General features: G+C 40.9%; 1 long non-coding RNA gene across 1 annotated transcript in view; it reads left to right on the top strand.

Moving 5' to 3' along the window:
• LOC141572188 (uncharacterized) overlaps positions 1-26609 on the top strand; it is a 289511-nt gene that overhangs the window by 223401 nt on the left and 39501 nt on the right. The window contains exons 7-8 of the long non-coding RNA XR_012497402.1: positions 4183-4405; positions 5210-5523. This is a non-coding gene — a long non-coding RNA (uncharacterized LOC141572188). The remainder of the gene's footprint in view (positions 1-4182; positions 4406-5209; positions 5524-26609) is intronic.

Raw genomic sequence — 26609 nt, 5'->3', positions numbered from 1 at the left:
TTAATGCCTTCACCTTTTTCACCCATCCTCTCAAATCCCCACCCATCTGGCAACCATCTAAATGTTCTCTATATCTATGAGTTTGTTTCTGTTTTGTTTGTGCTTTTATTTTGTTCTGTAGATTCTACGTATAAGTGAAATTATGTCATTTGTTTTCTCTGTCTGACTTACTCCACTCAGGACAATACCCTTTAGGTCCATCCATGTTGTTGCAGATGGCAAGATTTTATTATTTTTTATGGTGGAGTAATATTCCATTGTATATATGCACCACCTCTTTTTTATCCATTCATCCACTTATGAACACTTAGGTTGCCTCCATATTTTATCTATTGCAAATAATGTTGCAATGAACATACAGATGCACATGACCCCTCAAAGTAGGGCTTTGGATTTCTTCAGGTAAATACCCAGAAGTGGGATTACTGGATCTTTCTTTGTCTCTTGTTATAGCCTGCATTTTAAAGTCTGTTTGTCTTATACAAGCATTGCTACCCCAACTTTTCTTTTTCTTTCTCTTTTTTTAAGGAATATATTTTTCCATCCCTTCACTTAAAGTCTATGTGTGTCTCAATTTGAAGTGTCTCTTGTAGGCAGCATATGCAAGGGTTTTGTTTTCTTATCCTTTTAGCTACACTATGGCTTTTGGTTAGAGCATTCAATCCATATACATTAAAAGTAATTGTTGATAGATATGTAGTTATTGCCATTTTATTATTCATATATATGCATATATATGCACTGCACATATATTGTATTCTTCATTCCTGACTGTTTTTTCTTAATGTTTCTATCACCATTTTTATGTTTTCTATTCTATCTACTTGTTGAAGTTCTCCCTGAGATCATTGAGCATCCTTATAACCATTGTTTTGAACTTTGCATCTTGTCTCCATTTGGTTAGTTCTTTTTGTGGAGATGTGTTCTCTTCTTTCATTTAGTATGTTTTCTGTCTACCTATGTTTGCCTCCCTGTGTTTGTTGTTGTACATAGGTAGAGCTGCTATGTCTCCTAATCTTAGTAGAGTGGCCTTTTGTAGGTGTCCTGTGGGGCCCAGTGGCACAGTCTCCCTGGTCACCTAGCTGGGTGCTGCACATGTGTCCCTTTTATGGTTGTGTGTACCCTCCTTTTGTAGTTGAGCATCAGTTGCTGTTGGCATGTCAAAGGGAGGGATTGCCCCTCAGGCTGATTGTTTGTGAGGACTTGCCATGACTATAGTAGATAACCTGTTGTGCAGGAGCTGACACTATGGAGCAGGGTTTACTTTAGCAGAGCTCTGGTGCCTTCCCAGTCTGCCCTTTGGGTGTGTCATCTGTGGAGGTGGCTGGGTGGTGTTTTGATGTGGTCCAAAGTGGCCACCTCATGTGGCAGCCTTGGGGCCTCCTGGGCAGGGCTCTAATATAGGCCAAGTTCAGCCTCTGACTGTGCCCTGCCCAAGGCCACCTGGGGAGAGCCACAAAGTGATCTGCAGGTGTTTTCCACCTGCACTGGGCTCTTGGAGGTGCCTGGGATAAGCTAAGCTGTGAACTGAGGCCTGCTACCACTAGTGTCAGGCTTGGGGATGATTAGCAAGAGGTAAAGGGCATGCCAAGGCCAGATGCTGCTTGTTTGGGATTTGTGAACTCTTGAGAGATTTTAGGGAAGTACACAGCATGAGGAAAGACAGGTCGTTTGTATGGAAAAGCCATGGGAAGTGGCTTGGTTGGGTCTACAATTTGCGTGGGGCAGGGTCTCAGGAAATCCCAGGGTGTGATGAATGGTGTTAGTCAGGTTGATAAACCCTGAGATATGGCAGCCACCTGTGTCTGCACACTGGGAGGGTGTTGGGCTCAAAACAGAAATAATGGATTCTGCCAACACTTCTTACTTCAAGAAAGCTGCATCTTTAGCTCTTTTCCTAGGGTCAGACAATTCAATTCTTCCCCATATTTCTCTGGAGCCTTTTGAGCTGCTGCTCCTGCACTGAACCTCAGAGTGAGTGAGTCCTTCAGCAAGTAAGTCCATGTGCAGGCCCTTTAAGAGGAATGTCTGGGACTCCAGCTGCCCTCTGTCTCAGCCACAATCTCTGCTGTGTGTCACAGCCAGAAATTGTGGGGACTTCTCCTCATAGCACTGGAACCCTGGACTAGGTAGCCTCATGTGGGGCTGGGGTCCCTTGCTCCTCAGGTGAGATCTCAGCAGCTGAGATATCCATTCTGATTTTTAACTGCTACATGTAGATATGGGGACAAGCCTGTTCTGCGTCTCTGCCCCAACTACCAGTCTCAAGGTGGCTTTTTCTGTATATCCTTAGTTACAGGACTTCTGTTCAGCTAGACTTCAGGCAATAGTTGTAATTTTGATGTGGTCATGAGAAGATGCAAGTACAGTGTTTATCTACTCCACCATCTTTACTGGTATCCAAGTTATATACTTTATAACTTTTGTTACTATGGTGAATGTTATTTAATTTCTGATTGTATTTTCTATTTGGATTTTGCTACTATAGTGAAATGTTTTTCATTTTTTTGTGAGCTGATCTTATATCTGGCAACTTTGTTAATATATCTAATTAGTTAGGGATCAGTTATTAGAGTGGAATTTCATTTCTACTGGGTTAAACTAGGTTTGTTTCTATTTACCTTTATGGTGGGAATGTCTTACAATCCAGACATTTTGACACTTTTTGCCCTCCTAAGGCATATATTATCACAACTAAGACTTGTCTCTGCAAATGTAAAAATCCACAAGGAAAAATGGAGGATAGCTGGGCAAATGGATGACAGTTTCTTTGTGGCCAAAGAATATACAAATACTTGAGTATAACACCAAAAGTCACCCTCTGGTTCAGAGCTAATACTCAGAGAATCACTGAAAATAATTCCTACAAACCACCCAATTCCCTTTCTATCTTCAAATATGTTTGTCCTTCCTTCCTTCCTCATTTCTGAAACTTTCAGGAGCTCAACTTGAAACAAAAGAAGCGAAGTCAACAATGGGCCAAAATTAGTGGCAAATACTCTGGAAATCAAGATGGAAACCCTCTTTCCTCCATCTTTTCCCAGGAGTCAAATAAAGAAGCACTGGAACAGGGATTGAAATCCCTGAGAAGAGGAAGGAGCTTTTCTTTCAGGAAATTTACCAAATGTTCTTTGCACCACGAGTTGTAATTGATTTCTATGTAGGTAGAGTGAATGGAAGAGTTATGCAGAACACAGAGGACCTAAGCGATTTTGCTCAAATTAACAAGATAGAGGAAATCTGAGCTATTATCTTGGAATTTGATCTGTATTGAGAGCCAGTCAGGCAGAGGTTGTGGCATTTCCTTCCTATTTCCATAGCAGGTTTTCTAACCTGAGTGTTATATATAATTTTTTTCAGTTCTTTGCTTTATTTTGCTTGTACAAGTCATCCTCATGTTGATTTAAAAAGAAAAGAAAAGAAAAAACTCTGATAGATATATAAAGCTATTATTTTCCTGCAATGATTTAAAGGGCTACCGTTAGTAAGCACATTCCAAAAGTTTGGACTCACTGCTTCCAGTAATAATTTGTTTCAGATCATTTTGCTAGTTTCAGTATTTATATGGACACAGTTTTTGAACTCTAAGATTTTTAAAAGAAATTAAGCTGTACCAGAAATCTGTGATCAGCAACAGCCACATTGGTCTCCTTGGATAGAAAAAGTTCTCTCAGGAAAAGAGAGGGGACTCACCCCTTAATCATACTGCCAGTCACTTCTCATAAGTAAGGTTTGCAAATGGATAGGAAAACACAATCGTTGTTCTAAATTTAGGAGATGAAGGAGGATCTGGGAGAGGAGACGGAAAAGGGATTAAGAGGAGGAGGAGAGAAGAGAAGGAGGAGGATTCTGACTGTGAAACTTCATACTAGGGAGATAGATACAGTAGTTTCCTAACCCCCTTCCTTATCTGCAGAGGATACATTCCAAGACCCCCAATGGATGCCTAAAACCATAGATAGTACCTAACCTGTATATGCTATGTTTTTCTCCCTATACATACATACCTATAGTAAAATTTAATTTATAAATTAGGCACAGTAAGACATTAACAACAACTAACAAAATAGAACAATTATAACAATATATTGTAATAAAAGTTATGTGAATGTGGTCTCTCTCTCTCTCTCTCTCTCTCTCTCTCTCTCTCTCTCTCTCTCTCCCTCGCCCCCCCCCTTTCAGATAACCAGTCTGATAATGGAGATGGCTACTAAGTGACTAACAGGAGGGTAGCTTATTCAGTGTAGATATATTGGAAAAAGGGATGATTCATGTCCAGAGTGGGATGGAGCGGGATGGCAGGAGATTTCATCATGATACTCAGAACAGTACATGATTTAAAACTTATGAATTATTTATTTCTGGAATTTCCCATTTAATATTTTTGGACCTTTATTGACCACAGGTAAGTGAAACTGTGGATATGGGGGGGGGGCTACTGTATTGTTAATAGGATAGAAGTGCTAATGTATAATCTGCAGCATCAAAATGACTCAGACAGTGGAAGTGGACATGGATTGCAAGGGGGCACTTCTTCCTCTATGGAGTGGGGAGGCTGATGACAGTTGTTCTTGGGATTTTCTTTTTAAGATTTTTATTAAAATATATCTAACATACAATATTATATTAGTTTCAGGGGTACACCATAGTTATTCAACATTATATACCTAAAAAAGTGATCACCATAAGTCCAGCAAGAATCTGACACCATAGTATGCTATCACAATATTATTGGGTCTATTCCATATGCTGTACATTATATCCCCATGACTTATTTGTTTTTACCTGGAAATTTGGACCTCTTGTTCCCCTTCACATTTTCCCCCTTTTAAAAAATTTTTCAATTAGAGTTGACATTCAATATAATTTTATATTAATTTCATGTGTACAGCATAGTGGTTAGACATTTATATAATTTAATACATGATCCCCCTGGCTAGTCTGCTACCCATCTGACCCTATACTTAGTTGTTGCCATATCAACTATATTCCCCATGCTGCTTTAATTTACATCACCATGACTATTTTGTAACTACCAATTTGTATTTCTTAATCCCTTCACCTTTTTCACACTGTCCCCCAACCACTTCCCATCTATCATGCCAACAAATGTAGTACCGAATATGACACAATATGAGGTCGAACAATTAAGTTCGTGAACTTGTTGCAACGATGTTGCTAACCTTTTTTTTTTTTTTTTTTATACCAGAGGGATTATTAATTATGAATTTGTACCAACTGGACAAACAGTTAACCAAGTTTACTATTTGGAAGTGCTAAAAAGACTGTGTGAAGAAGTTAGATGACCTGAACTTTTCACCAACAATTCATGGCTCTTGCATCACGACAATACACCGGCTTACACGGCACTGTCTGTGAGGGAGTTTTTAGCTAGTAAACAAGTAGCAGTATTGCAACACCCTCCCTACTCACCTGACCTGGCCCCCAGTGACTTCTTTCTTTACCTGAAGATAAAGGAAATACTGCAAGGAAGACATTTTGATGACATTCAGGATATCAAAGGTAATATGACAACAGCTGTGATGGCCATTCCAGGAAAAGAGTTCCAAAATTGCTTTGAATGATGGGCTGGCATCAGTGCACAGTTTCCCAAGGGGAGTACTTTGAGGGTGACCATAGTGATATTCAACAATGAAGTATGTAGCACTTTTTAATAGGATGAGTTCACAAACTTAATTGTCAGAAGTTCATACATAGTTATTACAATATTATTGACTATTATACATATGCTATACCCTATATCCCCATAACTACTTTGTAGCAACCAATTTGTAAATCTTAATCCCTTCTTTTTTTTCACCCACACCCCTAATCCCCCATCTATTTGGCAATGATCAAAGTGTTTTATGTACCTATGAGGTTCTTTCTATTTTTTGTGTTTATTTTGCTTTTTAGATTCCACATATAAGTAACATCACTGTATATCTTTGTCTGACACTCCACTCAGAACAATACCCTCCAGGTCCATCCATGCTGCTGCAAATAGCAAGAATCCATTCCCTTCCATGGCCAAGCAATATTCCATTGTATATATGTACCACCTCCTCTTTATCCATTCATCCATCAATGAACACCCAGGCTGCCTCCACATCTTGGCCATTATAAACAATGCTACCATGAATATATGGATGCATGTGTCTCCTTGAAGTAGCAGATTGGGTTTCTTCAATGAGTACCCTGAAATGGGATTACCAGGTCCTTCTTTGTCTTTTGTTATAGCCTTTGTTTTAAAATCTATTTTGTCTGGTATAGGTATTACTACCTCAGCTTTCTTTTTTTTTTTTTTCCATTTTCATGAAATGCAGTTTTCCATTCCTTTAATTTCCAACTCTGTGGGTCTTTCAATCTGAAGTGCGTCTCTTGTAGCCAGCACAGTAAGGGTTTTATTTTCTTATTTGTTCAGCCTTCCTGTGTATTTTGATTGCAGCATTTAATTCATTTACATTGGGTAATTGTTGATAGATATGTACCTATTTCCATTTTATTATTCATAATTTTGATTTTTCTAATTTAATTTTTATTTGTTTGTCTTAAAGGTCCTTCTGACAATCCTTGTAATACTTGTTTAGTGGTTATGACTCCTTTAGCTTTTTCTTGTCTGGGAAGCTCTTTATCTGTTCTTTGATTCTGAATGATAGCATTGCTAGGTAGAGTAATCTTGGTTGTTGGTTCTTGCTTTTCATCATTTTGAATATTTCATGCCAGTCTCTTCTAGCCTGCAAAGTTTCTGTTGAGAAATCAGCTGACAATCTTACGGGAGCTCCCTTATAAGTTACTACTTGCCTTTCTCTTGTTGCTTTTAGGATTCTCTCTTTGTCTTTAACCTTTGCCATTTTAATTATAATGTGTCTTGGTGTGGGTGTATTTGGTTCATCTTGTTTGGGACTCTCTGCACTTCCTGAACTTGTATGTCTATTTCCTTCGCCAACTAAGGAAAGTTTACAGTCATTTCTTCAAATAGATACTCAATCCCTTGCTTTCTCCCCAGTGATGCAAATGTTGTTACACTTGAGGTTGTCCCAGAGGTCTCTTAACCTATCTTCATTTTTTTAAAAATTTTATTTTATTAAATTTATTGGGGTGACAATTGTTAGTAAAATTACATAGATTTTAGGTGTACAATTCTGTATTACATCATCTATAAATCCCATTGTGTGTTCATCACCCAGAGTCAGTTCTCCTTCCATCACCATATATTCGATCCCCCTTACCCTCATCTCCCACCCCCCATCCCCGCCCCCCTTTTTCTTTTTGCTGTTCTGACTGGATGTTTTCTGCTACATTCTCTTCCAAATCACTGATTCAATTTTCTGCCTCATTTAGTCTTCTAGAGCATTCTTCATTACAGTTATTGTATTCTTCACTTCTTATCGGTTCTGTTTTATGGTTTCTTATGTCCTTTTTTATATTTGCTCTCTCTTTGTTGAAGTTCTCACCATGTTTCTTGAGCATCCTCATAAGCATTGTTTTGAACTCTGTCACTGATAGGTTACTTACCTCCATTTTGTTTAGTTCTTTTTCTGAAATTTTCTCCTGTTCTTTCATTTGGTATGTATTTCTTTGTTTCTTCATTTTGGCTAGCTCTCTGTGTTTGTTTCTATGTATTAGGTAGATCTGTTATATTTCCCAGTCTTGGCCAGGTGGCCTTATATAGTAGTTGCCTGTGGGTTCCTGTCACAGTCTCCCTGGTTACCTGCTCCAGATGCTCCAGAAGTGTCCCTTTTGTGGATTGTGGGTGCCCTCTTGTTATAGTTGAGCATTGATTGCTTTTAGCAAGTCAATGGGTAGGATTGACCTTCAGGTTGATTGGCTGTGGGTTTTGGCCACATTTACAGCTTATGGGCTGCTGTGTGGGGAGCTTACCCTACTCAGTGGGATTTGCTCCAGCAGACTCTGGTGCTTCTTTTGACTACCCTTTGTGTGTGCACTTGTGGGACTGATTGGATGGTGCTCTGCTGTGGTCTGAAGCCAACCTTTACATATGTTGGTTCTGGGGCTTTTTGGGAAGGGCTCTATTGCGGGCCCATTCACCCACTCCCTGTGACCATCCAGGGACTACCTGGTAAGAGCTGCAAAGTGATCCATAGTTGCTCGCTACTTGTGCTAAACCTAGAGGTGCATGGGAGAGGCCATACTGAAAAATAAGGATGTCTGCCACCAGTATCAGGCCTGGGGTAGCTCCACAAAAACCCAGGACACCCTGAGGCCTGCTGCCACCTGCCAACTCCCTTAAAGTTCAGCCATTCATAAATCCTTGTGTAGTACACAAGTTAGGTAAGGCCAGGCCTCAGGGAGTCAGTAGAATGGGAAGTGCTGTGGTCACCAGGTTAATGTATATTCTGGTTTGGTGTGAGTACTGAGCCTAGAGCTACTCAGCAAAAATCTTAGAGCACACCAAGGCCAGTAGCCACCTGCATGTAGCCCAGGGACTCTGATAGTTTTTCAAGAAAGAATGCAATGCAGGCATGGCTGGCTGCTCTTGCAAAAAGTGCCTTCAGTGTTGGGGGAGTTGAGTGGGGCAGAGTCCCATGGAGTCATCAGGGTGGAGCAGTGGAGCTCACCAGACCAATTTAGATTCAGATTTGGTTGTGTGGGGGAGTGCTCAACACAGGAAAGATGGTGCCCACCTACTGACTGCATGGGAGAAGGATCACACACAGGGAAAATGGTGAGAGTCTTCCAGCCTTCACTTCAAAGCCATATACCTCAGTCTGCCCCCTGTATGCCTCCTATGCACTCCCTCACAAGTGACTGTGCCTCTGCCCCTGGAGCCCAAGGTGAGTGTTTGCGAGTGAATGTATCTGTACCTAGGCCCTTTGAGAAGACATCTGGGTTTCCTACAGCCTTCTGTCCCTTCCTGATGGTCAGAATCCCTACAGTTTTTCACAGCCAGATGTTGTGGGGTCTCTTCCCAGCAAAAGTACTCTAGGCTGGGGAGCCTGATGTGGGGCTGGCATTCTTCACTCTTCCTGGGTGAACCTCCATGGAAGACTGCCACCTGATTCTCATCTGCCACACGGAGGTTTGGGGCCATCCTATTTCAAGCCACCACTCCTCCTAACAGTCTCAATGTGGCTTCTTCTTTATATCCTTAGTTGTAAAACTTCTGTTTAGCTAGATTTCTAATGGTTCTAGAGATTGATTGTTCTATAATTTAGCTGTAATTTTAATGTGTTCACCAAAGAAAACAGACAAAGTGTTTATCTGTTTTGCCATCTTGAATTTCTTGGGTCTTGGGATTTTCTTCAGGTGACATGTTGCAGGATATTGTCCCTTGAGAGAAGAAAGATGATCCCTTCCTGATTGTGGCCATCTGGGAACAAGTCAGGAAGAGCCATCTTAGAACCTCCTAGTCCTAGCAGTTCTGAACATCACAACAGTCTGTTTATCTTTTCCTTCTGCCATCTCTTAATTTCAGGCTTTCCAAAGAGTTATAGCCTACTCTTCACCATCATGGAGGAAATGAGCCTAAGGGAAGGATGAAGGGGTACAGGTGAGAGTAACTAAGGACAAAGAGAAGCCCATCTCCAGGTGCAGGAGGAGAACAAATAAACATGAGTAGAAGCCAAGGGACAGCATTCCAGAGCCCGAGTTACAAATGATAAGCAGTGAGGACTGTAAGGGACATGTTTACTTGCTCCACGTGTCCCCCAAAAGTTGGCAGGACACTTTGATAAAGGCTGGACTTTATGTAGCCAAGTAGGATGGGTCATTTAAAAGAAAGTATAAACTATTTTTAATAATGTGTTTCCCAATTATTATTAGCTCCAGTTTAGAAATAAGATTTAGGTAATTCGCTTCCAGCAAAATATAAAAACAAACAAACAAACAAACAAAAAAACTCTACGAGTACTGGCTTTTGATGTGAGAAATTTCCTACCATGGTGGTCAGTTTCTCATAAAGATCATGAAAGAGCACCCATAGGCCCCCACTTTTTTCAGAAAATGACAAGCCACAGAAAACCCTTTGTTGCAACACTGAACAACCCTTCATTTTTTGAAATGTCTCCAAATTGCTCACTTGCCCCTTTGCAGCTAACCAATAAATGCTGAATATACCCAACGACCAATTAGAAAATCTTCCCTGTTTCCATATTCCACCTTTGCAGAAAGCCTGGCAATAAGAATATTGTCTCAGTATTTATTTTTACTCTACAAAACTTGCTCTCTTTTCTGACACCTTTGAACCCCTGCTGAAATGAAAATGATGGCAGATGGGTTCCCTTGCTGCAAGTTTATGAATAAACAGCCTGTGTTAATCTTGTCTTGGATTTATTTTATCTTTGCAAATGGGAAGTCATACCAAAAAAAATATTTATGGCATTTACCAAATGAAAACTTTAAAGGAGAGAACCTAGAGAAGTAAAGGATTTCCATTTCTTGTTTTTGTGTGTGTGTGTGGTTTTTTCTGGTTAGAAGGGAGCCTAAAGGAAGAGAGAAGGGAAGAAGTGAGTAGAGACACATGAAAGTGAGGTCTGGCTTCCAAAGGACATTTCATGATTTTTACTTATTTCTGCTACATTTATATATGCCTTTTCTGGGAGAGTCATGGGGGCCTCACTATAGGTAAACAGGCAAGAGGTTTCCTTAATGGTTCAATAGCAGGAGAGGTAGAAAAATAAGTGTTTAGATAGAGAGGATGTCCCTGGTCCTCACAGGTATACTGAATGCAAACTTTAGGACTGAATATGTTTTAAAAAATAAAATGTAGGCACTAGGTTAACACATGAAGTCAAATCACATTAATAAGAATTAAACATCTACCCTGTTCAGGCTCCAATATATAACTGATAATGCGCACTATGTGATGGAAATTTAGTTCAATTCAAGGCACTCTGACCTCCCTAGAAGTTCTTACCAATGTATCCAGATTCTAAGTTTGGGCTTTTCACAGAACCTAGTGAATAGCGTACCAGGACAGGATAAGGGATTTTAAGATGCTCTCTGAGCTTGAGCTGGAAGGCTTCATATAAAGTGCCTGGGTATCCTAATTAGGGAAGACATTCTCAGTTCTATTTTCTCCAAAGACAATGGGCACTTGATGACTTTATTCCACTCTAGGTAGGATGCCATATACCACTCCTTGTGTGGTGTAACTAAATTGTTTCCAGGCCTCAGGAAAGTATAGGTACAAATAACTTTGCATTGACACTAATGCCCAAATCATGATAGCTTTTAGCTCTGGCTGAAGCATGCAGGGACTCTTCCCTCTCCCTCCTTCAGTCTTCCCATCATTCTCAAGTTCTGAAAGGTATAGTCCAGTTCTATCACTGATTTCCTTCATGAGGACATACTCTTTCAGAAATACCCTCCTTTGGTGCTCACTGTCCTGGGCTGTCAGAGCAGCAAGATGCCCTCAGGTTAATGCCTCGGTGATCAGCGGAGCCAAGTTGGAGAGCTGGACCTCTTAGCCATGAAGTACTCCCCTCCACCTGAAACCATCCTGCCTTACTCCAGGCACCCACAGCCTTTCAGAGCTTTCAGCTTTAGTCTAGACTATCTCACCTTTGTGAGGCTCAAGGCCAATCCCTCAGGACCCCAGAAGTCCAAAAGGAACAAGAACCATGTCACAACCAAACCACCCATTCCTTACTTCTTGTCTCTTCATTCATCCTCTCCTACAGACAACCCCTCTCCCTTTCTTCAGGAAAACACAAAGCTGCAGGCATATCCAGATCCAGAGAGGTCACCAACTAGATGTTTTCTTAAACAGGCACACTGAATCCCTGCTTAGCCTAGCTGGGGACACACCAGCAGCTCTTAATTTGAACTGAGCTTCTGAACTTCACTATGCAGCAAAGGAGTGGTTCAGAAGAGGGTGATTTAAATCTACAGGTTTGACTTTGATCAGCCTGTAGATCTAGGACTGATGTGAGGACAGTGCATGGATCTGTTAAGGTAGCAGGTGGATCAGGAGCTCTATGAGGGTCACGCATGATTGGTGAGGGCCTCCCAATTGCTGCCTGAAGCTCTGGATGTGGTTGGGTGGGGGAACATGACACCTTCTTCTTTAGGCCTGACCTCAGCCCAGAATGCCTTCCCTGATCCTACTACCCAGATGTAACCTCTCTCTATTTCAACTCACCATAGCTAAATGTACTTCTCAAACAGCTCACACCTTACTCTGTCTCAGGAATTTTGGGAACAGCCTCTATAGGTACTCCATTTGGTTATGTAGTTTATAGAGCCGGAATCTGTTCCTTAGGTCAGGGTTTTCTTACGGCAGATATTGAAAAGCATTTGTTTATTTGAATTAAATTCTGTTCCATTGGATTGTACCCATTTATGGCCAACTCCTCCTGGAATGTGACTGAAGAAATCAAGCTCATTTCATAAAGCAACATCCATCCCTCCCTCCCTACATCCCCATGGCACCTTGGCCATGCCCCACAGCAAACACCAGTATAAACTTGCCCTCACCCCCTGAACCAGCTCTGTCAGTTCTTCTGGACACAAACTAGTGCTCATTCTCCTGTTCCATTGTGTTGTGAAAATGCCTTTAACTTCCCACTACAACTCCGGGCTGCCCTTCCAAGCTCTTTGTGCTGGAGCCTCTCCCTCTACCCCTCCTTTCCCTACAGGGATGGTGCTACTCACCAGGAGCTTTATGAAGGAAAATAAAAATAAAAAAGATAACTGGATTTCAGAAGGAATGGTGAGAAATGCCCAAGTAAATCCACAGAGGCTCTCAGATTTGCAAATACCTTTATTTTCCTTCTAGAATTACAATACCTACTTTGGTGAAGGAGGAGGTTTCATGCTCTGCTTGTGAGAGGGTAAATTGTTCCATCACTTGTGGAAGGCAACTTGGCTAAGTGTCAACCACATTTTAATGTTCACATCCTTTAACTTAGCATTTTTAATTAAAGCATGTTTCCTGTAATTCTCAGGAGAGAGAGAGAGAGAGAGAGAGAGAGAGAGAGAGAGAGAGAGAGAGAGAGAGAGAAATCTTAAAGGCCATTCAACCTTACTAGTAATAAAGATAATGCAAATCAAGACACCTAGATGTTTTTCACCCCCCAAAAATGATAAAAATGTGAAAGTTTTGATCAGGTGGTAAATGTATGGGGATATGGCCACTTTTACATGCTGCTTGGTTAAATGTGAATTGGCTCAGTACTTCAGGAAAATTCCCTGGAATTATACATTAAAAATTAAATATGCATCCCCTTTGAGCCAGTAATCCTAATTATAGAAACTTACCCTAAAGAAGTTAAAACATCAGCATATAAAGGTACATGTGGATATTTAATGCAGCATCAACAGTAACTCCCAAAATCTATAAATATGCATGTCAGTTTATGGGACATAACTAATAAATTATGGCATATTCATATTATAGAATATTATACAGTTATTTTAAAAAGAATTAAGTCTATGTGTTTTGCCCTGGAAAGTTGCTTGAGATTTATGAAGTGAAAATAACAATTTCAGAGATATAGTACGGTAAAACTCCATTTTTAGTAAAATAATAAATATATTCAATTATTCACTTATTCTTTCAAGAAATTCTTTCTGAGCAGAGGTCAGGCCTATACCTTTGTTCCAGGGATTGGAAATACAATGGTGAAACACAGATGATTCCTGCCTACCTGTGTACTATTTTAAATAGAAAATGCATAGAAAGGAAATATGCCTCAAGAAATCATAGAAGGGAGGGAAAAGAGAAGATAGAGTTTTCTTTTACATCCATGCACTGCTTGAATTGTTCCTATGAACCTATGTTACTTTTGTAAGTAAATATAAAAATGCAGACACACACACACACACACACACACAGAGAAATAATGAATAAAATAATCAGAGAGATACCTGGGGATTTACATACAGCAAATGGTGTCACACAATGGTTATCAGTTTGGCTTTGGAGTCACACATACCTGAGTGTGGTGGCACCTTTGCCATAGCTATGTGATTGTGAGTAAGTCATTTGACTTCTCTGTGTCCCAATTTTCCTCTCAATAAAACAGAAATCATAATACTCAGCCTGAAGGTGACCATGAGGATTAAATGAGATGACATATGTAAAGCAGTTAGCCTAGTGTCTGGCGTACAGTAAATACTTAACAAATAGTAGCTATAAAAACAATGAGGATGTTTGTCCTAATATTGTTTAAAATTGCAACAGACTACATAAATGTTCAACAATTGTCACATAAATAATGGACATTCTTATAATGGAATAGTATAGTGTCATTAAAATCACAATTTCAAAGAATTTTTCATGAAATGAGAAAATATAGTTTTGTAGGGAGCACAAACCTATATATTCACTATAATCCCATTTTGATTAAAAACAAACATACACACAAATTATATATATATATATACACACACACACTCACGTATCCAGTGGTGCCAGAAAAATGTATAGACATGATTTGTATTCATCTTTTATTATCGATATATATTATTATAATGTTAACACAGTTTTTTCCGTTCTTAAAAGATATATACATTTTTTGGCTGTCTCTCTCTCTCCCCATATATATATCTATATAAATATATCTATATATCTATATGTCTATATCTATATCTATATCTATATCTATATCTATATCTATATCTATATCTATATCTATATCTATATATTTATAAAAGCACTGGAAGAAAATGTCCAGAACTTCCCATTACCTGGTTTTTAAATGATGAACAGTAAAATCTATTCAAGCACAAAAAGGGCTGTATGCTTGCCTCTAAGCTTAGAAGATGGGAAAGGACAGGTTGTTTACTTTCTGTTCTTCTTTATTTGATTGAGGAGGAGAATCCCAAGTGATCATGTGAATTGTGACACTGTAAAACTGGGAAGGAAGGCAAACTGAATCTCTGAATAGAGAGGCCAGCCTAGGCCAGAGTATGGGAGGCAGGTGGAAACTCAGAGGGGTTTACCTGAGAAGGTGGAGATTCTGATTTAGGAATCAGAATTTTAGAGCTGGAAGGAAATTTGGAGACCATCTAATTCCTTGCTTCTCAAGGTGTGGTCTGTGGATGCCAAATCACCAGTCCTACCCCAGATCTATTCAGTCAAAATCTGCATTTTAATAAGATTCCCAGGTGATTCTTTTGCAAATTGTAGGCTGAGAAACAAATGACATTCTCATGATTTTAAAAATTAAGATTCTGAGACTTTCAAGAGGTGAAATGACATGTTAAAGGTCACTTGGGGAATTCAGTGGCAGAGACAGAACCAGAAACAGTCTTTTGACCTCTGTTTCTTTATGTTCTCATCATATCTACATTATCCAGCTATTCATCCTATCTGGTACACATTATCCAATTCCCAACACCCATCTCTTTTTCTGTTCTAGTAATCTTTAGAGGGTATGGTGTTTTTATTTATTAATAAAATTGCACTGAGGCAAATTATTCTTGCTGTGTAGCAATGGGTAAGTTCAAGGTCAGCTTCAACTGCCAGCATTATTGAAAGTACCTTGGTCTAACTCCCTGGAAACTTCTTAAATGTCCATTAAGAATGATCTTTAGTTCCTTATAAATTTGCTGTCACCAGATCCAAATGGTATCATGATCTAAAGGACAACTTAAAGGGTCAGAATTTCTGTCCAGAGACTTAACACAAACATCTTCCCTTTGTTCTCTGTCTTCTACCTTGGTTCCGCTCCCATTCTCTCCCACTTTCATCAAAGGTTTAATTATGCTCCTGGATTTTGATCAGAGATTTATTAAAGGTTTAAGTATATGTCCCTTGAATGATGGCTTCTCAGTAATGAGGTGCTCTCAGAAGGAGAATAGCAGGTCATGCATGGGTGTAATTTGGAGGAGTTTGACATCAGACATTTCATCTCTGACAGGGTTAATCACTACTCTGGTTTTTCAAACCCTGAACTTGCTGTACTGTGTATGCCAAGGTCAATTGGCTGGGGCCAGGGGTGGGGAGGAGGTGCCCAAAATTAATTTTAAAGACACATGGCTGCTTAGAGTTCACTGTGTTATCAGCTTACAATATTAAAAAAAAATACTCATTTGATTTCCCCTCAAATTATGAGCTGAAATGTCAATTGGCTAGAAATGGCTAGAAAAGAATATGCCATTGTATTAAAAAACTAAGTCAATAGAGATTGCTGCATTTATAGGCCAATGCAAATTCTTAGAGAGACACTACATTTTTGAAGACAACATATGGATATATTGGAAGAATTGCCGAGCATTGAGTTAATCCTTTTTAATAAAGATTTAATAGGTAGCTCTTCTGCATAAGATACCATTTTATTTGTTGGGATGGGGAGGGTCTAAAAATGGGTCCTGTTGGAAATATAGTGTAAGTATAAGAGAAACAGTCAGCATCTATCATTCTAGACAGAATATCAGATCATGAGAGAGCTCTGCATTCTACTGGAGTTCAAACAGGAAGCCCATCTGTAGGTAGAAATCTTGAAAAGCCAGAAATGGTAGTATTTGAGATGGACTTTTAAATATAGAATTTTACAAACCTTTATACTTTAGTAACTTAAAAAATTACTAGCATAACATTTGGGTTTTCTAATAAGTTAAGTCATTCAGAGATACATAAAGAAACATTGTGTACTCTTTCCCCTACCTAATTCCACTTCTCCCAGTTCCAAAGTAATCAATGTCAACAGGTTGGTATGTCCTTACTTACCTACACATATCTACAAATAGATAGCTGTCTAAAACTTTGTTTTGTTGTTGTTGTCTCTCAAAATATGATATTATATATGTTGTTTTCAATGTTTTTTTAAATTTGATAAAATCCTTATATTTTTTTAGTTTAATGCATATTGATCCAACTCATTCCTTTTAATAGATGCGTAGTGTTTATAGAATGAGTGTTCAAGAATTTGATCCACCATTTCCATACTGATAGATATTTGGATTGTTTTCAGAAATTTGTTGTTATTCAATGGATTCAATTTTGACAGGAAGAGATGGAATCAAAGAGTCAAAGAGGCAAGAAACATAACTCTGTTAAAGCAGTCATGATCCAAATAATTTCTCTCCATAGTCATTGCATTGTCAGCAGCTGTGCAAATAGGGACGCTTCTTTTGGTCCCCTCTGGTTTTTGGGCTCTTCAGTTTTCACTGACAGTGCTCATAGGCTTTGCTGTATTTCATGCTATACCAGAGATCCGATTATTTCCTCTTTTAATTGTGCCTTCCATGTTTCCACTTTGTTGAGAACCTGCCCATACCTCTTTCTTAGAAGGCAGAGATCAATGAAGCAAGTCACCACTGATTGAATTGTAGCAAACATGTGATTCAAGCTGAGCCAATCAGGTTCTGCCTTCTGAGAATTTTCATTTGGTACCTAGAGACATGGTGAGGTACTTGAACTAAGAAGTGATGGCTCATATATGAGCCAAATACTTGCCAAAACAGAAAAGGTCAAAAGCATGGAGAGGGCAAAGAATGAACCAAATATACAGAGGTAGTGAGAGGAAATGAGATAGAGGACAAGAGAGAGCATTTCTTTACTTCCTGTTTACTCTTCAATTCCTGGTTCCAGTGTGTTATGAGGACTGACTGTCTTTGATGACCTCTGTCTCCTTCTAATAAGTTTCTTTTGTCTAAATAAATTTTAGTGAAGGTGATTTTTTTTTTTTTAACTTGCAACCAAGTTATTCCTAAGACTTTGCATGTTGGCTACTTATGGGGTTAAGGGAGAAGGAATTTAAAAATTCTTCCCCATTAAATTTAAGCTAAAAGAGATATAGCATCGCTATCTTACTGGGAGATGTGATAGCCTACTTTCTTCCAGTATAGAAAGAAATATATTATGTAATGTGTTAATACAGGATGCTATGTGAAAATTAGTGATTGTCTGTTTTCAATAAATGAAATAATTGAAAACAAAAACAAAATCAAAATGTTTCATTCAGTGAATTTATTTGAGACTGATAAGAATTGAGCCATCAAAATATTTGGGGCTCCTGGACTGCTATCCTGGAAGCACGTGGACTCAGAATCAGAGATGGTTGGTTTGGGTTCTGTCACATCCAAATTGTGTAATCTTGGAAACTGGAACCCCATTTTCTCATCTGTAACCTGAAGACAATATAGAGAGGGTGCCAAAAATGTATACATATTTTAAGAAAGGAAAAAACTGTATTAAAATTGTAATACTCAGTATATACCAATAACAAAAGATGAATACAAGTTATTTGTATACATTTTATTGGCACCCCTGGTATAAGATTATTCAAGGCATTAAATTAAATAATGTATGTATTGTCTGACATCATACCTGGCACATGATAAGCATTAATTCCATTTCTCTCTCTCTCTCTCTCTCTCTCTCTCTCTCTCTCTCTCTCTCCCCCCTCCCCCGCCCCATGCCCCTAGCTCTTCCAGCACTATTTAGGAATCAGCTTCCTTTGATCCCCATCTTTTCTAAAGTTGAAGTTGCTCTGCCCTCCTCCGGGTGCCACGGAGCAAGGTATAGAGAGAAGCCCACAAAGGACCATAGTGTCCCAGCCAGAGGGAAAGATATTAGGGGAAAGCAAGAAACCCAGAGGGGTGGACAGAAGGGGGAAAGTCTGCATGTGTAGCAAAAATCCTTATGCATATTGCTGAAATTAAAAGCTATCAGACAAAACAATTTTGAAACCAACCATTGAACTCTTTTACTACTACAAAGACAAACTCTACCAAATATTTATAATGTTGGATGTTTGGAGACCCAGCTGTGGATAAGGTCATAGAGTTGATCCCCTAAGCTGTTTGTTCATTAGCTAAAAGCTGTTCCCTAAGCAGTTTTCTAAGTTGACAGCCAGCTACAGCTCCTTATAATTTAATGTTGATTCAATATGGCTACATGTTAGAACTATATAAATATATTATAAAGATTGACTAGTCTTCTCTCTGAAGAGCTGACAAACTAAAATGAGTGTTTAAAAAGATACACACACATGCACTTGAGGAATAATAAAGGAATTTAAAAATTAGACCGCAAATAAAATTGCTGATTAACATGAAACAATTATGAAGTTCTTAGCACCTCTGGTCTCTGTGTAGAACAAATGATAGGCTGTTTTAATTTCAAGAATTTCCATTCTAAGAAGAACAAACTGCCTTCTGGAAGGACTAATACAGGGTAGGCTTGTCTAAGGAGGAGGTAGGAACACATTTGAGTCCTTTACCACACTCACATGTCCTGCTGGATTGAGTCATTCCTTAATAATGCAGGTGATTGATTGGCACTCATTCTTTTATGAAGACACACATCAATTTTATATACCTACTATGTACCAGGCACTGGAAATACAAAGAAGAAGCCATAAGGTTTCTTGCTTGTCAGAGCTCTCAGGCTAGGGGGAAGACCAACAACATATGCACTAAAATTTTGAGTTATTATAGAAATGTAATTATATCTGAGGGAACCTATAAGGCAGAGCTGTTCAGTCTTCTTAGGGGAAGTAGAAAACTTTATAAATGCGACGTGAGAGTTAACCATGTCTGGGATTGCACGTACGAGCATACACACGTATATACGTATACATACACACAACATGTGTGATAATGATGTCCTTTTCCTGCCCTCTAGTGCATGTACTAATGCATATGAGAAATAGAGTCCTTTACGGGAGAAATGAAAATGAGAACATCAAGGATATCTACAGTTGGGGTTCAGATACAGATCATCTGGAAGACCACACGTGTGGGTGGACTCTCCCAGAAGCTAAATATAAGAGCAATAATCAGAACCTGGAGAGAAAAGTTACCAGAAAGAAAGGAGACAGGCATGACCAGCTAGACACGGTGATAACCCTGAGGGTCAGAGGGGAGTGCTGGTTCCAGGTGGCTGCATGAAAATGTATGCCGGTTTGTTTGTTCATTCTGGAAATGTGGGCATACTGGGGAGAAAAAAGACACGTGTATGCACAGAACAAGCTGCCCTACTGAATTTTTGACACTTTGAGGTTCAAGTGACCATGCTTTGGGGCTTTCCTAATTTTTGGTAACATAAAGGGAGAGAGTTTTCCATTTCTCACTTCACACCCACCTCCCCCCCCGCCTCCCACACACACACACACCCCTGAGCTGTCATGGAACCATGAGGTGAGAACATTGATGTTCAGGAAAGATCAACAAAAAGTTTTTCTGTAAGTCTCCCTTAAAATACAAGATTCCCTACTGCATCCAACTAAAGCTTCGTTTATTTGTGTCTCAAGTTGCTATTATGTGCCAATGACAATGTTTAAAAACACATCTGTTGGCTACTCACTCTTTTCCTCCTATGTCTCAGCAAAAGCCTTTTCTGAAACAAAGGACACATGTAGGGCAACTGTAAAATAATACAGTTGTATTCCTTCCTCATTAAATGACATAGTAGTAGGCTTGGAATGGGGAAGAAAATGATTTCTGTGGAGGAAGATATGAAATTATTGTAAATGGAGCTGGCCGCTGGATGAGAACCACTCCTTCTCATGTAACCGGGGCAATAAGACAGTTGGACCAGGCAGGAATAGCAGAAACTCTGGGGGAAAGGAGTGTAGAGGGCTGGTGTAATGCAGTGGTTTAAAGCAACACTTCTGATGTCAGACAGCCTGGATCTGAATTCCAGCCGTACCACTCACCTTGGGCTAATTACTTGACTTAGTTCTCTCTGCCTTAATTTCCTCTTCTCTAAAATGGTGATGTCAATTGTTGTACTTACAGTCAGTGAATGTTGGGCAGTAGTTATCAAATATTTTCAGGGCAAATCAACCTCTTTTATACATCCCCCACCCCAAAGTTTTTAATGTGACAATTTTCAAATCTACATGTATTGTGCTGTGTCACCCAGATCCCCCATTCAAAAATGAAGGGTTTATTCTCCCAGTTGCCGGGTGTCATCCCCACTGCCTTGGCCAAGGTCATGCCCCCTTCCCAGGGCAGCCCACATCCAACGACTGACACCCAGCGTAGGGGGCAGAGGGAATAATGACCCTGCCTGTGCACCCTAACAGGGACCCACTAGGAAGGGGATCCCAGCTCCAAACCTCCCATAGGATCAGGTCGGCTGTGTCCTCATATTTGCAACACAGTCCAACTTCTTCCTCTGCCCAGCCCTGCTTCCTTCCCTTCCCCTCACAGCACTGGTCCTGAGAGGTTCTCTAGTCAACCTCCTGCACGTTAATCTCCATGTCACAGTTGGTTTCCTGGAGACCTCAGCAGGTGGCAACAGAAACGTTGAAAGGATAACATAATAAAACCTGATAGGCCCTCCACTTAGATTCAACAATTCTTAACATTTTGCAAGAGTTGTTGCGTTCTCTTTCCCAATCTCCCTCCTTCCCTGCCTTCTCTCTTGATGAACCATTTTAAAAGTAAGTTGCAAAGGACTTAAGTTGATATTTAACTCCTAAATACTTGGGCATGTATTTCCTAAAAATCAGGACATTTTTCTCAAAAATCACAATGCCGTTATCATACCTGAGGAAATTGACACTAATTCTCTGATATCCAGTCTTATTCATATTTTCCAATATTTGCTCTTAAATTTAGCTTCTGGAAGAGTCCACCCACACAAGTATATGGTCTCCCAGAAAATCTGCATCTGAACCCCAATTGTAGATATAAGTGAGGTTTCTACTTTATACCTGTTTATGTTTGAAACAGAATTCAATTAAGGTTCATAATTATATTTGGTTGTTATGGGTTTTTAGTCTCTTTTAATCTAGAAATTTTTTTTTAATGACATTGAGTTTTTGAAGAATCAGGACAGTTTTCTTATAGAATGTCCTTCATTCTTGGTTTTCCTGATTTCTTCCTATACTTCATTTAACTTAGTATCTCCTGTGTTTCCTATGATTGAAGTACCTTCTGGAAGGTTGATTAGATTCAGAACAAACATGTTCGACAAGAACATTACCTAGGCGCTGTTTTATATTTCATGTTGCAAACCATCAGCAGGCACACACTATCAGGCGCCCTCATGTGAATGATGCCAAGCTTGGTCCCTAGGTTAGGGTAGTAGCTGTCACAAAGGTCTGTTTTCCTTTTTGCAATTAGTAATTAAAATGCAGATTGATACTTTGGTACTGGCCAAATAGTCTGCCCCCCAATAACCTTCTACCCCGTGATTTTAGTGCCCATGGGCTTTGCTTGAAACACTGATCATATTGAGGCATATTGAGGATTGTAAAATATTAATAGTATTTTTCCATTCTATCACTCATTCTACTTCTATTAGCTACCATTGTTCTGTAAGGGAGGGCTCTCCTCTTTCTCTCATAACCCTTTTTTTCTCCTTTTCTTTGTGTTGAATACTACTACTATGGATGCACAGACTTTTTTGTTTTTTTTTAATTTGGCCAATGTGTATCCCTTCCAGGTGGCTTCTGTATCTTTTTCATAGACTCACACGTCACCGCGTGCTTTCATTTCTTCAGCCCTAAAATCAGGCTTTTTTTTTTTAAATAATAATAAGCTCTGATCCCTTTTAGTGAGAAATAATATTTAGAATTCAAGATCCAGGGCATAACTATGTTCATTGCTAACAAGAAAGCACCTTTTAAAAAATGAAATATTACTTAAAAGCTCCAAAAAGTAAAACATCAAATAGTGCAGTTCCATCCCTGGGAGCCCAGCAGAGAAGGGGTGACCAGCAGGGGATTACTCCTGCTTCTGAAACTGCAACCTTTCTTTTCAGGAAAGATATCAATGTCCCATAATCTAAAAATTAGAGTTCCATTATTCCCCCCTTCCCCGCCCCAGGGATCAGAGAAGGTTTGCTTTCATCTGTAATAGAAAGCATGTATTGTCATCAAAATTGATAAATGCCAAACCTGAACAGAAGAGATATTTTAATTAAGAGGTTTCTGAATCTGGAAAATTCTGCATTTGAAAAAGTCAAAGACATCAATCATTGAATTTTTTTCTTTATTTTAGTATTGACTTTTCTTTCTTTTGCCAAGGGAGATATTGGAGCTTTGTATGCAGAAAAGGAGCTCAGTATTGATTTTTATACATAATTTGTTTTCAACAAGATATAAAAGGGAGTATATTATAACGGTGAGAAGAATGTTGTTCTTTTTCTGATAATTGGATCTCCTTAAATATGAGAAATTATACCCCATTCTCTCGTGACAAGAAGCAGGGCCAGGAATCCATTATTGTTTCACTTAGAAGCATTGAGGCACATGAATGGACTTGAGACAATTAAGTTGTGAGGCTATTATGGAGAAAAAGGAAAGCAGGAGAGTACAGAGAGAGTAGAAATGGCTCTCTTTGCACCATTCAAATCCTCTGCAGTGACATTCTAGAAAGTGCCCAGAGTCATCTGTGGGGAGAGCTTGTCACTATTTTAAAGATTGCTTGAAATACCTCGGCTTAATCTTATCTAAAAGGAAAGGACAACTAGATGCAGATTAAGACTGTGGTTGGTAGAGTCAGCTGTCACTCTCGACAGGATGGGAGATAGTTGATCATTTTTATAGTTGGCAATGTTCATGTTTTGTCTGAGTTCAGACACGGTTATGGAATGGTCTTGTTTTTGTCTTGATCTGTCGTGGTCACAGAGTGACCTTGTCTGAGTTTGACGTTCTGTGAAATTATTTATATTCCACAGGAAAACACCAGGGCCTCACTGTGATTGTCAGGCAAACCCGGATGTCAGGGGCTGTAAGCTCTTCCTCACTTGTGAACACCAGCTCACCTTTGACCTCTTGTTGCAGTACAGGACCCACTGGCTCATCTTCTGCAGCAGCATTGATAGCAGCATTGATAGCCCATATATTGGACAGGAAAGGAGATGAATGCCAGTGGCTCCTTCATAATTCTCTCTCTTTCTGCTTCGTTATGTATGGACCAAATATGACCACTCCTTATCTCCCAAATTTTTGTCCTCAGTTCAAGTAAGCACCAGAAATTAACCAGGGTCTCTGATTCCTAACCCGAAATTCCTTGGAAAGGGAATATGATTTACCTGTTTATGTCAGGTGACTCACTATGCCCGTCTAATAACTTTTGACTAGGTGGGAAGGATTGTGCAAGAGAAAGATCATTCCCCAGGCTCACTCTATAAAGGACAGCAATTCTGAGAGAAAAAGGCCATATGCTGGGCATTGCCTAATACAGAGACAATTTACCCAGGCTCCATGTTAGGGACCTCAACAACAGGATGAAATAATAGAGACGCTAATACCTGCATGACCTTAGTGCTTTACAGAAGCAAAGCACTTCCATCATCATTTTCAACCCTTCCAATCACCCTGTGAAATGGGTATTATTTATTTCTACCTAAAATGGAGCAAGGTGATGGTTAGAGGAATTTAGAGCTTCACCCAAGCCTTACAGCCTGTTAGTCTAGAGTTAAGACTAGAATCCAGACTTTATGATTCCCAGGGCACTTGTAGGGACAGAGCCAGAAGTGCAGTTTCCAGGCTCTCAGCCTCACATGGAAAGGTGCTGGCTCAGGTAGTAAATGGCCATCAGCTGTGGCTAGTTGGCCATCAGCTGTAACCAGTGAGCCATTGGCCACTAATATAACTGCCACGGCTACGCTAGCAGAAAATGGGGGGCTAGCAAGGGCAGACTGTGGATTGCGGATTGCAGAGAAGCGGATGCTGCCAGCGAGAATATAGTGGTATGATTCCCCTATCTCTGGCTCCGTGGGTGTTCCTTTTTGGCCTCACCATGTCCTGCATTCTTATGTGGGGAGCAGGACCAGAGACCCCAGAAGAGACCCCGCCGTACACACTGCATGACACATGGAACAGCGAGCAGGGTACAGTGCCGGCCAAAACTCCCCGAGGGGCAGTGGAGCAGTTTGTGCGTATGAACACTCAGTCCCAGTAGGACCAGGAGGAGCAGATGCCGGAGAGCTGGACCCCCGTGTAGGGGTGGGAAGACATGGATGGTTCTCCGACCAGCATGAGCCGGAGGGGGCGGGGATCGTTGCAGCCCTGTGTTTGGGAGGTGCTTGCTGAGGCAGCCCAGATGCGGGACTTGTAGTCCCAGGAGGAAACGCTTGCTGAGTCCTAGGTGTAGGATGCGGGTGAGGTCAGGATCATCCCTCGTCCCCAGGTTGGGGAGGACTTGGGTCCCTTGCCCTGCAGAGAGGGCACATAATTTGGGGGCTGGTGCACAGCCCTGGCGAATGACTGTGGATTATGGGGAATTGCCATCCATCCATGATATGATGGACCGCTTGACTGTTTACTTGGGAACGTACTTCCACCATGTGGAACTGGTGGATGTTTGCTTCTTGTGTCTTGACCGGCCGCCATCGAGAATATGTAAGCACCTTGACTGTGAGTCGCTGTTGTTCCAGCACGGTACCCTGAGAGGCCCAGAGAGAGTGGCAGTGCCCTGAGAGACCCTGGCTGTGCCCAGAAGGACTGGTGGTGCCCTGAGAAACCCTGGCTGTGCCCAGGATATTGCATTCACCTCCAGGATCCTTGCATAGGGCCCCTTGCGGAAGACGCTTGTCTCGTAGATTGTGAGGTGAAACCCTGTAGGGGTGGAGTGTGGGGACAGAGCCAGGAGTGCAGTTTCCAGGCTCCTGCCCTCAAGGGGAAAGGTGCTGGCTCAGGTAGTAAATGGCCATCAACTGTGATTGGATGGCCATCAGCTGTGGCTAGTGGGCCGTCAGCTGTAACCAGTGAGCCATTGGCCACTAATATAACTGCCGAGGCTACGTTAGCAGCAAATGGGGGCTAGCAAGAAGATGGTGGCTGAGCTAGCAAGAGCAGATTGCAGCTAGCAAGTAAGGTTGGTTGGCAGAGACAAGTAGACAGCGGGTTGTGGATCGTGTGGCGCCTGTTTCCTGTGTCTCCAACCCGGCTGCCAGCGAGAATATAGTGGTATGATTCCCCTATCTATGGCTCCGTAGGTGTTCCATTTTGGCCTCACCATGTCCTGCGTTCTTATGTGGGGGGCAGGACAGGAGACCCCACATGATACCCTGCATGACACATGGCACAGCGAGCACGGTATGGTGCCGGCCAAAGCTCTCTGAAAGGTGGTAGAGCGGTTTGTACGTATGAACACCCAGTCGCAGGAAGACCAGGAGGAGCAGCTGCCGGACAGCTGGAACCCCGTGGAGGGGTGGAAAGACATGGATGGTTCTCCACCCAGCATGAGCCGGAGGGGGCGGGGATCGTTGCAGCCCTGTGGTTGGGAGGTGCTTGCTGAGGCAGCCCAGATGCGGGACTTGTAGTCCCAGGAGGAAACACTTGCTGAATCCTAGGTGTAGGATGCGGGTGAGGTCAGGGTCATCCCTCGTCCCCAGGTTGGGGAGGACTTGGGTCCCTTGCCCTGCAGAGAGGGCACATAATTTGGGGGCTGGTGCACAGCTCTGGCGAATGACTGTGGATTATGGGGAATTGCCATCCATCCATGATATGATGGACTGCTTGACTGTTTACTTGGGAACGTACTTCCACCATGTGGAACTGGTGGATGTTTGCTTCTTGTGTCTTGACCGGCCGCCATCGAGAATATGTAAGCACCTTGACTGTGAGTCGCTGTTGTTCCAGCACGGTACCCTGAGAGGCCCAGAGAGAGTGGCAGTGCCCTGAGAACCATGGCTGAGCCCAGGAAGTATGGCTGTGCCAAGAGAAAGTGGCAGTGCCCTGAGAGACCCTGGCTGTGCCCAGAAGGACTGGTGGTGCCCTGAGAAACCCTGG

The sequence above is a fragment of the Rhinolophus sinicus genome, linkage group LG06 (assembly GCF_036562045.2).
Source record: "Rhinolophus sinicus isolate RSC01 linkage group LG06, ASM3656204v1, whole genome shotgun sequence".
Lineage (NCBI taxonomy): Eukaryota > Metazoa > Chordata > Mammalia > Chiroptera > Rhinolophidae > Rhinolophus > Rhinolophus sinicus.
Note: the sequence above shows the minus strand (reverse complement) of the source record. Positions and strands in the feature narration are given on the sequence as shown.